The sequence below is a fragment of the Podarcis raffonei genome, chromosome 11 (genome assembly GCF_027172205.1).
Source record: "Podarcis raffonei isolate rPodRaf1 chromosome 11, rPodRaf1.pri, whole genome shotgun sequence".
Taxonomy (NCBI): Eukaryota; Metazoa; Chordata; class Lepidosauria; order Squamata; family Lacertidae; genus Podarcis; species Podarcis raffonei.
Window position 1 is genome coordinate 8113048 of NC_070612.1, and position 14675 is coordinate 8127722.

The window sequence follows — 14675 nt, forward strand, 5'->3', positions numbered from 1 at the left end:
TCAGGTTAACTTTCTATTTTAATATCATGGACAGGGATAGAATTCTCCATGTTCCTGGTACACCTTCCATAGAAATATAAGAGTGGCTGGGGAAACCCAGACAGATGGGCGGGGTATAAATAAATTATTATTATTATTATTATTATTATTATTATTATTATTATTATTATTATTATTATTATTACTACTACTACTACTAATTATTATTATTATTATAAAATTGATTAGTTGGCAGGGACCCTGAGGTTTCTCTACACTAACCCCCTGCAATGCAGGAATCTCAACTAAAGCATCCATGACAGATGGCCATCCAAACTTTGCTTAAAAACCTCCAAGAAAGGACAGTCCAGCACCTTCCAAGGGAATCCATTCTACTGTTAAACAGCTCTTGCTGTCAGGGAGTTGTTCTTCCTGATGTTTAGTCCTAATCTCCTTTCTAGTAACTTGAAGCCATTGGTTTGGCTCAGTTTATGACCCCCCCCCCAACATTCTGGAGCAGGAGAAGACAAGCTTGAGATAGGCCTTGAGTTATTTGAAGGTGGCTCTCTAATAATAATAATAATAATAATAATAATAATAATAATAATAATAATAATAATTTATTTATACCCCGCCCATCTGGCTGAGTCTCCCCAGCCACTCTGGGCGGCTCACAATCAAGTATTAAAAACAATAGAGCGTTAAATATTAAAAACTTCCCTGAACAGGGCTGCGTTCAGATGTCTTTTAATGACAGAACAAAAAAATTTTTTCCTTCCAGTAGCACCTTAAAGACCAACTAAGTTAGTTCTTGGTATGAGCTTTCGTGTGCATGCACACTTCTTCAGATACACTGAAACAGAAGTTGCCAGATCCTTCTATATAGTGAGAAGGTGGGAAGGGGTATTACTCAGAAGGGTGGTGGGAATGGGTGATTGGCAGATAGCTGTGATGAGCCTGTTGACGACTCTTAACGACTGCAATAGGTCTTACAGGAAAAAGCAAGGGGTGAGAAGGTGAAAAATGGCTTTGTCATGTATTAAGGTGCTACTGGAAGGAAAAAAAAAATTTGTTTTGACTATGGCAGACCAACACGGCTACCTATCTGTAACTGGAACTTTTAAAGACAGGATAGCTACTTATTTCCATCACATCTGAAGGGAGGGTGTTCCACGGGGCGGGTGCCACTGCCGAGAAGGCCCTCTGCCTGGTTCCCTGTAACCTCACTTCTCGCAATGAGAGAACCGCCAGAAGGCCCTTGGCGCTGGATCTGTGTCTGGGCTGAACAATGGGGGTGGAGACGCTCCTTCAGGTATACAGGACCGAGGCCGTTTAGGGCTTTAAAGGTCAGCACCAACACTTTGAATTGTGCTCGGAAATTGTGCTCATATCTCCAGGCAAAACATACCCAACTCCCTCAACCGTTCCTCATAAGGCTTGGTTTCCACACCCTTGATCATCTTGGTCACCCTCCTCTGCTCACATTCTAGCTTGTCAATATCCTTCTTAAATTGTGGTGCCCAGACTAAATGAGACTTCGGCCTGATCCAGTATGTTTCTGGCTTGATCCCTATGTTCTTCGGGATGGGATGAAATTTCTGAAAACTGCTAATGCTTCTAGGATTTTCCTCTATCTGTCAGCTTTAGCAACAACCCAAAGAGAATTGCTTCCTGGCCTGGAGGGGTCCTAAAATTGAGAATCAAGAAGAGGAAAGGTCCAGGATTTTCTTACCTTATATCTGCCGCAGTCTCCGCTCAAGCAAGGCAGTCAGCATTTTGGCGATAACCTCGTAAAGCTTCCCTGCTTGAAGGTGCCATTATTGTCAGCGAGATGAAATATAAAACACCTTTATATTGTGCAACCTGCAGATTTTATTGACCAAAGTGTCAGCAGCGAAAATACCGGAAGTCTCTATGCTTGTTGTGAGATAAATAAGCAGGGCCTATCTTCGTAGATCCTTCAGTTTATTCAATTTGTTTAGATACAAGCTGACTGCAAGCATTGATTCCAGGCAGTAGTGGATATGGATTTTGTAGGTAGGGACGCTTTGGGACTAATGGATGGGTGTGAAATTGCGTACACAGCTCTAGCTCACCTGCAGGAAGTCTAACAATGGCCTTGTTCACACAACCCCTTTGTTGTGGGCTAGGACCACTTTTGGAAAAGCCTCTCTAGGTCGGGGTGGGAAGCCTGTGTCCCTCTAGACACCAGCTCCCATCATCCTTGACTGTTGGCCAACGTGCGTGGGGCTGATGGGAGCTGGCGTGGAATGGCATCGGGAAGGAAATAGCTTCCCTGCTTCGGGTACACCTTTCACGGTTATGAAGCCAGACATCAGACGTAGCAAAATGAAGGTATGTTCAGTTGGAGAAGTAAGTGCATTAAAAACATGATCACATCAGTTCTGGGAAATCATAGACTCGTAGAAATGGCCAAGTGTTGGTTGGGTAGGACTGTTTGGGAGGTTGTGCTTTGGGGGCGGGTTGCTGATTATTTTCAGCTCCGTTTGGGTGTTAAGCCTGTACCATGGAAATAAGTTGTTCATGCTAAATTCTATTTACAGTGGTACCTCGGGTTACAGATGCTTCAGGTTACAGATGCTTCAGGTTACAGACTCTGTTAACCTCGGGTTAAGAACTTTGCTTCAGGATGAGAACAGATATTGCACGGCGGTGGCAGCGGGAGGACCCATTCGCTAAAGTGGTACCTCAGGTTAAGAACAGTTTCAGGTTAGGAACGGACCTCTAGAACAAATTAAGTTCTTAACCCGAGGTACCACTGGATTAAGGGAGTTGTAGTCCAAAAACATCTGGAGGGCCGAGTTTGCCTATTCCTGAACTAGACAAGCCCTCAGCAATTGATTTGTCAGTAGGTTTATTTCTTTGATTGCTTCACACCATTGTTTTTTTTAGCACCACATGAGACTTAATGGTGAAGAGTGTCTTCTTCACCCTCTACAGCAGCGGTTCTCAACGTGTGGGTCCCCAGATGTTGTTGGACTACAACTCCCATCATCCCTGAGCTCTGGCCTTGCTAACTAGGGGTGATGGGAGTTGTAGTTCAACAACATCTGGGGACCCACAGGTTGAGAAAGACTGCTCTACTGGATCATTGGGAGATATTCTGATTGGTTTGGATTCTGCTATGAAGTTGACAATGGGCACCATCCGACCCCTCTCTGCTTGAGGCAGGCTCAATTCATTGGGTAAGGGAGTGTTTTGAACCTCACAGCATAAAACACATCAGCCAACTTGCTTCTAGGCAAACAAATTCCGGCCCTTCAGTTTTGTCAATGATCGTGTCATTAGGCTTGGCCCAGCATTTGTTGTGGCACTTGTTGATATAGGATACACACATTAGAATTTCGGCCTGATTCATCAAAGCTCACTAAACTTAACTCAAATCTTAGGGGAATCGGAGGCAACTCTGCACCTGATGCCCTTGTCAATAAAAGCCGGCGCTTCGTACAATATAAAATTGTTTTATCATTCATCTTCCTGACAATAACTGTACCTTCAAGCACGAAAGCTTTCATGGGGTCATCGCCAGAACAACATTTCCCTTGCTTGTAAAGCAGACTCACCAGCTTTTAAGTCATATGAAACACCGAATGAAGTTACCCTTTCTGGATCTAATAACACAAAACCCAGATTTGATTTTAAGGAGGAATCTATTCTTGGCAGGCAATTTGTTCAAATGTGAATAGGAATGACAGGAATTATTAAATCATCTAATCCGGCTCTTATCTGCCAGTGAAAGATTGTCCCATATATTGTATTCTTCAGGCCACTAGCCTAATTTCATTATCTTAAATGCCACAAACAGAAGATAATTTAATTGGGCCACTTTGCTCTTTTTGTTATAGGCTTCCTAGGGCCTGCTGTTTAAAACAAACAGTGTGTGTGTGTGTGTGTGTGTGTGTGTGTGTGTGTGTGTAAATTGTTAGACAAATGATGATGCTTCAGGATTTGCAAAGTGCCTGGCTTCTGAATGTTCTTTTCTGGTTGCTGTCTTCCCAAAATATGAACGTCCAGATTCATAGCCAGAGTGGCTTTTCCTTTCCCGAGGTCCCCATCCACACAATACATTTAAAGCATTATGATACCTGGAAACTGTAGTTTGTTGAGAGTTGTTAGGACTCCCCTAACAGAGCTACAGTTCTCAAGAGTTTTCTGGGGAGAAGCCAAACAGTCAGAAGATTGCAGTGCCTGCTGTGGCCGTAGAAAGCCAATACAGGAGAGACATGTTTTGTTTCAGCAGGGCAAATGAGGGCTTCTGGCTGTTCTGCTGCAGATGCACCATGGCATTTTGTCTCCTTGTGGTCCTTTCCTCCTCCGGTCACTGCTATGGATACACAACCTGCAAGTCTGTCTTAAGGCATTGCGGTTGTCTACGAGGGATTCCCACGTAGCAGGTTGTCAGCCTTCATGACACCCTTGCAGACATCTTTGTAGCACAGAGTTGGTCTGCCAACAGGCCTAGAGCACGTTCTTTGAGGATCCTGGCATCTTCTGTTCTATGGACATGACTAAGGCAGCGTAGACATATCAGCATAGTGATAAAACAGGATATCAAATCCAAACTCCTCCTCCTCTTCTTCTTCCTCTTCTTCCTCTTCTGGAAGTAACCCTTTCTGGTACTTCTGGGTTGCTGCAGGAAAACGCTCAACCTGAAGCAAACGTAACATGAGGCATGACCGTATTTTTATAGTGCCTCTTGCAAATGGTGTGAGATGGTGCACGAAATTTTAATAAAACATAATGCAATGAAATATTTCCAGATGAAAACTGGCAGGAATTGAATAGATAACGGAACAAACCACCAGCAAAGACCTGGGCACATGGACAAAATTTTAAGGCTTTTCTCATACTTCCAGATCTCCCCCTTAGTGGTAACCCACCCTTCCTCCCAGTGGAAATGCAGAGAGAGCAATTAACAATACAGTATCACATGCACAAATATGGTTAACGTCACATCAAAACCGGACATGAAAGTAGAACTGAGAAACAACAGCAGAGATAGCAAAAATAAATAAATCATAGAATAATTCAAAATTGAGATTCCGCACATTGGAGATGAAGTCTAGAGTTGAAATTCCTGATTTGGCCAATTCTGTTTTGAAAACAGAACAGGACAAAGAAGCTTTTTTCCCCTACATCAGTTTCTGCAGATGTGGTTGTTTTATAGCTTAGTTGCTGTTTGGGGAGATTTGCTGGGACAAGCAATTAGCAGGCAGGTGGCCTTGGATCTGATACCCCCTGGGACTACATCGCAACCCAACTTGGTGGCCTTGTCTAAAACATTTTTTGTCACAGCCCCATCTTCAAGATGGAAACAAGATTTCTTCCCACGCTCCCATTAAGTAAATTAATGAGATAAGTAGCTGATGTTGCCGTGTTCGGAATCTCAATGAAGGTAACTAGACCAAACAGGTTTCAAGGCCTGTATTGAACCCTAAAGCTTCCTTGGCACAGAGAGATGGGGACGAAAGTTCCCTTTCTCTTTCTGTATGGAAATCTTCAATCGCGAGCAAGTCTCTGCTACAGCTGCTCTTGCAGCCACCCTACAGAATTGGCAGTAATTGCTTTGATAATCCATATTTAGCATACTACAGAATTAGGCCTAATCGGCTTGGAGGATATTATTTGACACTGCACATTTCATGCTGCAACAGGGAAACTGTTAAGCTTCGTGGCCAGCCATTTTTCCGTCTCAATTTGGAACAAATAGCAATAAAACAAAATCGCACAGGTGCAATAAGCAAAAGACGGTTTTGCATTCAACTTTCTTTGGGTGGGAGCAGTAATTTGGGCATTGTGCCAGGAGGATAACCGTGTCTTCTGCAGCCATTTGGGCCTGGCATTATTTTCATGCAATTAATGGGGTCGCGTTCTCAAAAGATGGTGCAGGAATACGATCTGAAACATTACAGCCCAAGATGGAAGCCTTGTGGGTTGGTGGTCACCAAGTCTCCCATAGCTCAGCAGTAAAGAATCTGCCCCAGATTCAATGCCCAGCATATCCAGCAAGGGCTGGAAGCGTCTGAAACCCTGGCAAAGCACTGCCAGTCAGTGTACACAGTACAGATCTAAGTGGACCAGTTGATACAATTGTCACGGAATTCTACTCAATATTGATCCAGAGCAGAACTCCAATTTATAGTTAGCAGAGTAACAACTTAAACACTTTGCAGGATTCCCAAAAAGTAGACCAACTGTGTTTCATCCAGCAGAGCTTTTCTGCTACTGAAGGCAAATGAGCATAATGGTCACAAATCCAATACATTCAGGATTGGCCCTGTCCATAAGAACTCCAGTTGCAGCAGACTTAACTTAAACTTGCAATAATTTGTATTAAGTCTAAACCTTAACACTATGTACCGAACACCACACCAGAAAGAAGAGAGATAGAAAGGGAAAGCGTGAAACCCAGGCTCCTTCTGTCAGCATCACCTTGACAGAAGAGATAACAGAACCAAAATAAACCATCTCTAGTCAGCTTCTCTGAAGGAATAACCCAAACACCAGGAACCTTCTGCTTGTTTCTTTCACACAGAGAAGCTTCCAGAGCCCTCTGGAATTAAGTAGAGTGGGAAAGATCTCTACACATCAAATCAATACTTTCTGTACTAAGAAATGCAAACTGACAACAATATAAGGCAGCTTCCTATATTTCCTGTTCCATAGGATGCCCAGTCTGCCTTGAAATCGCAGGCATGTGGTCTGGGGGTGGGGTGTATGGGGTCTTAGGGGATGGGTAGTACCCCTGTTGGTGTTGGCTCCTTCTGAGGTTGTTTTTCCACCTTTGGTCCCCACCCTGCACTCAGCTCTCACCTGTGGCTCCTATAGGCTGTCAGCATGCAAACAACATCCACACCATGGAAACACCTTCCACTGGCCAGTTAAATCAGTCTCAAACCATTGATGAGTTAGGGACTTAAGTGTCGTACCCCACAGAAGGTATTGAAGGCTGTCAAAAATGCTTCTGGTTAGTGGTTGATCTACATGTAAGGTAGAGGTAAAGGACCCTTGGACGGTTAAGCCTAGTCAAAGGAGACTGGGGTTGCGGAGCTCATCTCGCTTTCAGGCCAAGGGAGCCTGCGTTGTCCACAGAAAGCTTTCCAGGTCATGTGGCCAGCATGACTAAACTGCTTCTGGCACAATGGAACACCGTGACGGAAACCAGAGCTCACGGAAATGCCATTTACCTTCCTGCCACAGTGGTACCTATTTATCTACTTGCACAGGTGTGCTTTCAAACTGCTAGGTTGGCAGGAGCTGGGACAGAGGAACGGGAGCTCACCCCGTGGCAGGCATTCGAACAGCCGACCTTCTGATCGGCAAGCCCAAGAGGCTCAGTGGTTTAGACCACAGCACCACGCATGTCCCACTGATCTACATGTAGCCTATAGTAATGCTTATAAGCTGTCTGTAGACCTACCCAGCATCTCCACAACAGCACTGCACAGCTCTTGTGGAGAAAGTTGAGCTGATGCCTCAAAGGACGTGAGATAGCCTTGATGTGGGATAATCGTTTCTTTGCCCCTTTACATTCTGTCATAAAATATTTCGAAATGTGTGTTGTGGTGTGAGTAGAGAAAGTGTGCTTCATTGGGGGGGGGGTTACATTTGAGAGGGGTCAGGATACTGGCAAAGGAACTTGAGCCTATCACCTTGCTTCTCAAATGGACTTTATAATTGCTGCTGTTTATTTGCCTCCCGTTCTGCAAGGCCATGAGCAATATAGTAAAATAATGCGACAATGATAATATGGAGAAGCATTGCCGAAATGCTTCTTTTCTTTTAAATAGTGATTTCCTCTTAAAATGTAAGGATTCATGGCGACGCAATTGTGCTACTGTGCAGGTGGGGTGGGAATAACTGGGTTGTAGCCAATGACGTTTTACGCAGAGTATACTTATTGAAATGGATGGAGCTACATTAGGCATGTCTATCAATTCTAGCAGGTCTATTCTAAGTAGCATTGGATACAAGCCATTGTAGCTCAGTCAGTAGAGCATGAGACTCTTAAACTCAAGGTTGTGGGTTCAAGTCCCACGTTGAGCAAAAGATTCCTGCATTGGACTGGATGACTCTTGTGGTACCTTCCAAGTCCACAATTCTATGATTCCAGCACGTTCCAGTACTATTGTCCATACAAGCCCCACTTAGGCCTTTTGTAGTAGAAAAGCAAGGTGGAATCCCACAACGTATTTCTCCTACAGCTTTTGGAACAACATCCACTTTAATGGTACATTACTTTTATGATTAAAAGTTTGGAAGCTGTCTGAATGTCCAGGGAAATTTGTGGCAGAGTGCTTCTCCTAGTAAAGTCAGAGAGGATTCTTACACCTAATTGTGTGTTTGTGTGTGTGCAGAGATGCCTCTGTGTGAGTGGTTCATACGGGCCTAGCTGCCCTTCCAACAATTTCCTCAGCTGTGTCAAACTAATCTCAGTCATCTGTGCAAGCAGAATTGAACTTGCTGACTGAAAATCCACAGGTTTTTTTCTGTGAAGCACAGACAGAGCCATTTATAGACATCAAGTTTCTAATATCCCCTTCTCCTGTTAAAACATTAAAAAAAAAAAAGTTAGGAGGGAAAATCAGAAGCCTGTCATTTCAGCGATATCTTTCAAATACAAATAGCCAGCCAAGAATAATGTTTTCCCTGCAATTGAAAAGCGTGCAGAATGTGGCTTTTCATAGAACTGTGGAAAGCATGTCTGGAAAAGACCCATAGGTCATCTTAAACTATTTCATTTGCCCCTGAACTGCGTAGGAGTACGAGAAGAAGAATCAGCAACCCACAACCACCACCATCAAAATCACATCACCCAAAAGAAGTACATGTCTAAGGAGCGAGAAATGTAATAAGGATACAGCTGACATATACTGACATGATATGGAAGGCCTATCACATTTGTTCGCTACTGCCCCAGAGAGCACAACTGGATGTAATGAACTTAAGCTACATGAGGATATATTTTGCTTGAACATCCAAAGTAATCTCTTGAAGGTTAGAACACTGGACAGTGGAACCAAAGACCCTAGATAGGTCCTCTGTCACTAGAAGTCTCCAAACAAGGCCTGGACAGCTCTCTTGCTAGGGATAATCTCCCCCCAGGTTTTCTGCATTGAGTAGAATCACCTGGAGCATTCCTCCAGTTGTGTGATAATTTCTTATTTCCATAGCCACCTCCCTCTGCAAAATCAAGTTTTCCAAACAAACAATAAGCATGCTTCATTTTGTGCATTTCATTTTTCAAATATCACTTATGATGAGCTGTGCCTGTTAGGAGATGCACTAGCAGCACACCTCAAGAAATATATTGATGGCAGTTGCCTGTTGTGTCTCTGTGTGATTCACTACACTGGCCTCGCCTCCTTCTAGTGAGCCTTCAGGGGGAAATTGTCTCAGCCACGCTTCAGGATCTGGTGTGATCGAATCACTTCAGTCTGCAGAGAGGCAAAAGGATTTGTCTGGCCTCAGGGTAGGCTTGCCTAAAACAATGACTCATGCTGAAACAGAAACCTTTTGAGGGTGTTAGAGTACAGTGTAGGTTTTTCTACCTTGCCTTTCAATCCGGAGAAGGATTTCCCAGCAGGCGTACATAAAAAACAAGGCAATGCAATACCAATGACATTCTTTTGGCCACCTCTGACACAAGGCATTGCTCTGGAGAAATATACCCTCCCAGAATGGCTGGTCTTCTCATTGTTCAGGGGCAAAGAGGACCATTTGCATCAGTTGGACTTCCGATGAGCTTCTGAGCAATGGCATTGTGATGGTCTCCTTCTTGTTGTTTTTCCTGGCTCTCTTCTCTTTAGTGCCTTCTTTGCCCAAGATTATATGCAAAGGGTTTCTCTAGTTTGAAATCAGAACCAAAAGTGCAACTTGGGTGTCAGAAGTTAGGGAAACAGTGTCTTATGGGGGCTTCCATTGGTGAGGAACTTTTGTATTTTGTAGTTTTGCTCAAAGGATGCAGAGGTCAAAGCTTTTGAGGGACAGGTACTAGCATTCAGTGCAAAGTGATGCCACTGAATAGTGGAGCAGGAAACTTGCTCCTATGCCTCAGAGTCCTTGAAACCTGTTGCCATCTGCCAGCTGGAGTCGTTCCTACATTCGCTCTATATTTTTGGTCTCTGCAAATAGCGAGCGGAGGGTTTTAAGTCAGCCAGCACCTGTTTGGCTCCCTGCGATCAGCCTGCACCCTCTTCACGAGGATCAAAGCTTATGTGTCTAAACAGTGAGATGATTATAACGCTTCCACTTCAGTGGTCCTTTACATATTCAAAGAGTTGTATGAACATTAAGTTAATGAATCCTCAGGACGCTGCTGCGAGGCAGGTGAGTAACTCTAATCCAGAGATAAGTGCCAAGAGATTAACAAGATAGAATATTGTCATATTCATTTTATGCAGTCGGGAAAATTGAAAACACAGATTTAAACTATTACCCAAGCCGCACAGAGACTCGGCAACAGAATTAGATTTGGGAACGCGAAAATCTTAGCAGGGAGGTCCGTGGTTTGCAATCAGGCAGTAGCTCATGGGCCGGAGAGGGGACATTTAAGAATCAAAAGACCATTCAGAAATGTTCTTTAAAGCAGCAATTGGCCCTTGTTGTAATGAGTGCTGCTGTAACTTGTTGCCCCTCTCGCAAGTAGCACAGTAGAGATCATTGAAGGGTACTCAAGTACTCATCCAGAGACACTTGCAAGAAATCCTGAAATGGTAGCCACAATTCTTTCCATCCCAGCTCTTAACTCCAGGAACAGCCGAGACTACTAGCTGTGGTCACAAAGAATTCTAAGCAGGGGTTTATTTTAACCACAGTTTTTTCAATGAATCATAAGTCATCTCACAATGAAAACTAAGCCTGGTCCGTTTCCCAGCTGCTCAGTCCTTTGTAGCTTGGGGAGCGCCTGGGATGGGGTAGCCTAAGAAACCATGGTTAAGCGAGGCTGCTGAGTTCAGACGTAACAGCTAACCATGGTTCAAACAAGCCATGGTTCATAAGCCTACAACAAACCATGGCTCTGCATTGTGGTTTGCTGGCAGAAAACAAACTCTGGGCTGGCAATTTGTGCTGGGCTGGCAATTTCAGATGAACCACACTTTAGCTAAGCAAGCCATGATTTACTGAGGCCATTTGCAAGTGTTCCTGCAGGAATTTCTCCAAGTAGGGGAGGGCAAAATGGAAAGAACAGAGCAGACTAGATTCTTAACAAAATAATGAGAAGAGGTATATGGGAATTTCAGTATGGCTTGATTATTTGGTTGGGGAGAAATAGGAAACAAGCATTCCCTTTGCCCCTGACACAAGAGGCCTTAAGAGCTGGTAAGATGGGTTGGTGGGTCTGAACTTCAGAGGCAGGGTTAAGTTTTCCTTCTTGTAAGTAAAGGTAAAGGGACCCCTGACCATTAGGTCCAGTTGTGGCCGACTCTGGGGTTGAGGCGCTCATCTCGCTTTATTGGCCGAGGGAGCCGGTGTACAGCTTCCGGGTCATGTGGCCAACATGACTAAGCCGCTTCTGGCGAACCAGAGCAGCGCACGGAAACGCCGTTTACCTTCCCGCCAGAGTGGTACCTATTTATCTACTTGCACTTTGACGTGCTTTCGAACTGCTAGATTGGCAGGAGCTGGGACCGAGCAACGGGAGCTCACCCCGTCGCAGGGATTCAAACCGCTGACCTTCTGATCGACAAGTCCTAGGCTCTGTGGTTTAACCCACAGCGCCACCCGTGTCCCTTTTTTCCTTCTTGCAAATGCCCTATGAATTTCGCCTTTAGTGAGATCCGCTGACAGCCCAGAGATGTGCCAAAGGTATGTGACATTCCATCAGTCTCCAAAATGCCTCATATGCCCAGCTTGCCTTGGATTTAATTTCAGTTGCCATTTTGGTGGTGAGCCTCGTCCCATTTCTCGGGAATTCTTTTCGATTCAAAATACCACCAGTTCATGTGACTCGGGTGTTGCTTCACCTCTATGGAGAGCATCCCAGCAGCAGTGCGTTTTGCTATGGTACGCTTTACTACCTTTACAACAAGGTACCAATTAAGACGAAGCAAGTTGCAGTACGTGCTGAAGATTCCAGCTTTGTTGGGTATTTAATGAGCTTTGTGGGATTTGAACAGGAGGCTCAAAGTAGCAAGGGAAACCTCATAATTAGATTCAATTAGAAGAAGTTCCTCTGCATTACGGCTATTTGCTGAACTGCAGAGGGAGAGGGAGCTACCAAACAGATACAAATCACTAGCTTTGTTTCATTTATTATTATACTTATTTTCTTCCTAATTAGCTCTGATTGGCTTATGATCCTAATTAATGCAAAGGAATCTGGAGTGGGATACAATGGCATGGTTTAGAGAAGATGCTGGAGCACACAACTGCTAAATTATTGCTAATTGTTATTTACACGGGGACAGGAAGACTAAGCAATGTGGTGTCTAATTATCATTAAAGATATGGCTTGCACTTCGAAACTCGGCTGCAGCAAATGGGATAAAAATCATTGCCGTGGGGTTTGGGGGGGAAATAAAATAGCATGAAATTCTGAACTTACTTGTGCAGTGATGGCAGTGTTTCCCAAAGAATATATAAACGAATCAAATAAAATTGCCGTCAGAATCCTTTATGCCACCATCGTGCGCCACACTTAAATCCCAGCACTACATCTGTGGTAGGACTGTTGGTGGCCGATGGGGTAGTGCCATGACCCCTGAGTCAGATTCCTCATCTTCAGGGGATGACGGTGACATTTTTGAAGAAGAAGCGGAAGGAAATTCTGGACCAGTCACAGAAGCCCATCCACCAGATGGTTGGTGCATGTGTTCTGGCCTGAGGCTGTCGTGTTTTCATCTTCAGACTTTGATGGCTCCATTGCAGAAGCCCCAATAAGGCTGAAGTTCCTGCCCTTGCATGGACAACAGGGCAGTACTTTCAGGATCCAGCCCGTAGCAGAAATTGACCACTGGACCCATGTTTTTGTGTTCAGTCCAAACTAGGATGGCTGCCAACAGCCCTAGCCTCTTCCTGACACAGATACCATGTTCCAACAAGCAGTACATCTCTACCACAGTGCTTACTGGGATGCCTTCAGACAGCACTTTATTCTGTTTCCCCAAAATTTGCTGGCCTGCATTCATAGAATTGTAGAGTTGGAAGGGACCCTGATGGTCATCTACCTGTAGTCTAGCCAGCCCCATGCAATGCAATTCGTCGGTTCGAATCCACGTGACGGGGTGAGCTCCCGTTGCTCGGTCTCTGCTCCTGCCAACCTAGCAGTTTGAAAGCACAAAGTGCAAGTAGATAAATAGGTACAGCAGCTTCCTGAATAAAGTGTTGGTGCTGACCTTTAAAGCCCTAAAAAGCCTTGGTCCAGTATACCTGAAGGAGCATCTCCACCACCATCGTTCTGCCCGGACACTGAGGTCCAGCGCCAAGGGCCTTTTGGCGGTTCCCTCACTGCGAGAAGCCAAGTTACAGGGAACCAGGCAGAGGGCCTTCTCAGTAGTGGCACCCACCCTGTGGAACTCCCTCCCACCAGATGTCAAAGAGAAGAAGAACTACCAGAATTTTAGAAGACATCTGAAGGCAGCCCTCTTTAGGGAAGCTTTTAATATTTAATGCACTACTGTATTTTAATACTTTGTTGGAAGCCGCCCAGAGTGGCTGGGGAAACCCAGCCAGATGGGCAGGGTATAAATAATAAATGATGATGATGATGATGATGGGCAGGCACCCACCAAACTACCCAGGTGGGAGGAGGCTCCGAAAAGCACTCTGCCAAGCTCTCCCCCAGCCCCCTAGAACCAACGCCTCAATCAGAAGTGGTACTGTTGCAACCTGTCTAAATCACATGTAGTTAGCCTAGCTGAAGAATGAGATCTGCTCCCCAGGAAAGAATGAGATCTGCTGGATAGCACTGGGGAAATGCCCAGCATTGTGTGCTGGTATCCAGGCATCCATTGTTTGAGCCAGAGTCTTGGACCTCCTGTTTTAGAAAGAATAGCCCTCCCTTTGGGGGATCCTTCTCTCGGCCTCTTCCTAATCGGGCCAGGCAATAAAAAGCATGTGTGTGGTTGTTAAAATTATTTCTGTGGGTGAGGCAGTCCGGGGGAGAAGGGAGCTCTAGGGTGATTTTGGGTCTTTTGTTTCCTCCTGTTAGCAAAAGACTAGGACCTGTCAGGATTTGTTGAGAATCTCAACATGCTCTGCCTTCCCTTTTGGGTGGAAAAGGACAGGCTTCTGATTCCAATTATTTCCTAGTTGGAAACATTTGCAAGAGCAAGGAATTATTCCTTGTGCATGCGGGCAGAGCCGTTTGCAAAAAGAACCCCGAGCCAAATCTGGTGGAATTTTCTTTTTGTCTCCACCTAGCCCCCTTTTTTTAATCCCTTGGGGGGCTGGAGGAGAAACAGGAGGGGGATTTAATTTAAGAACCTGGTATTAATGACAATAAGAAATTTCAGCCATCATTTCATTCCTGGATGGGGTTTTTTCTTTTCCCCTTCCCCTCCTTCCATTTCCCTCATTATATGTGTAAAGCATAAATGTTTCCAGTGCTACTGCCAGATTTTACGGGCTAGTTGCTAGAATGCGTGGGTGGCTTGGCCCCCACCTCTCTATTCGCAGGCACCAATGTGCTTCCTCCTTCCACATGTCGAGCATTGAGGACGACTCCCAATTCA

At 44.7% G+C, this 14675-nt stretch overlaps 1 protein-coding gene across 2 annotated transcripts in view; it reads left to right on the forward strand.

Moving 5' to 3' along the window:
• SETBP1 (SET binding protein 1) overlaps positions 1–14675 on the forward strand; it is a 261669-nt gene that overhangs the window by 209825 nt on the left and 37169 nt on the right. The gene's annotated exons all lie outside the window — the stretch shown is intronic.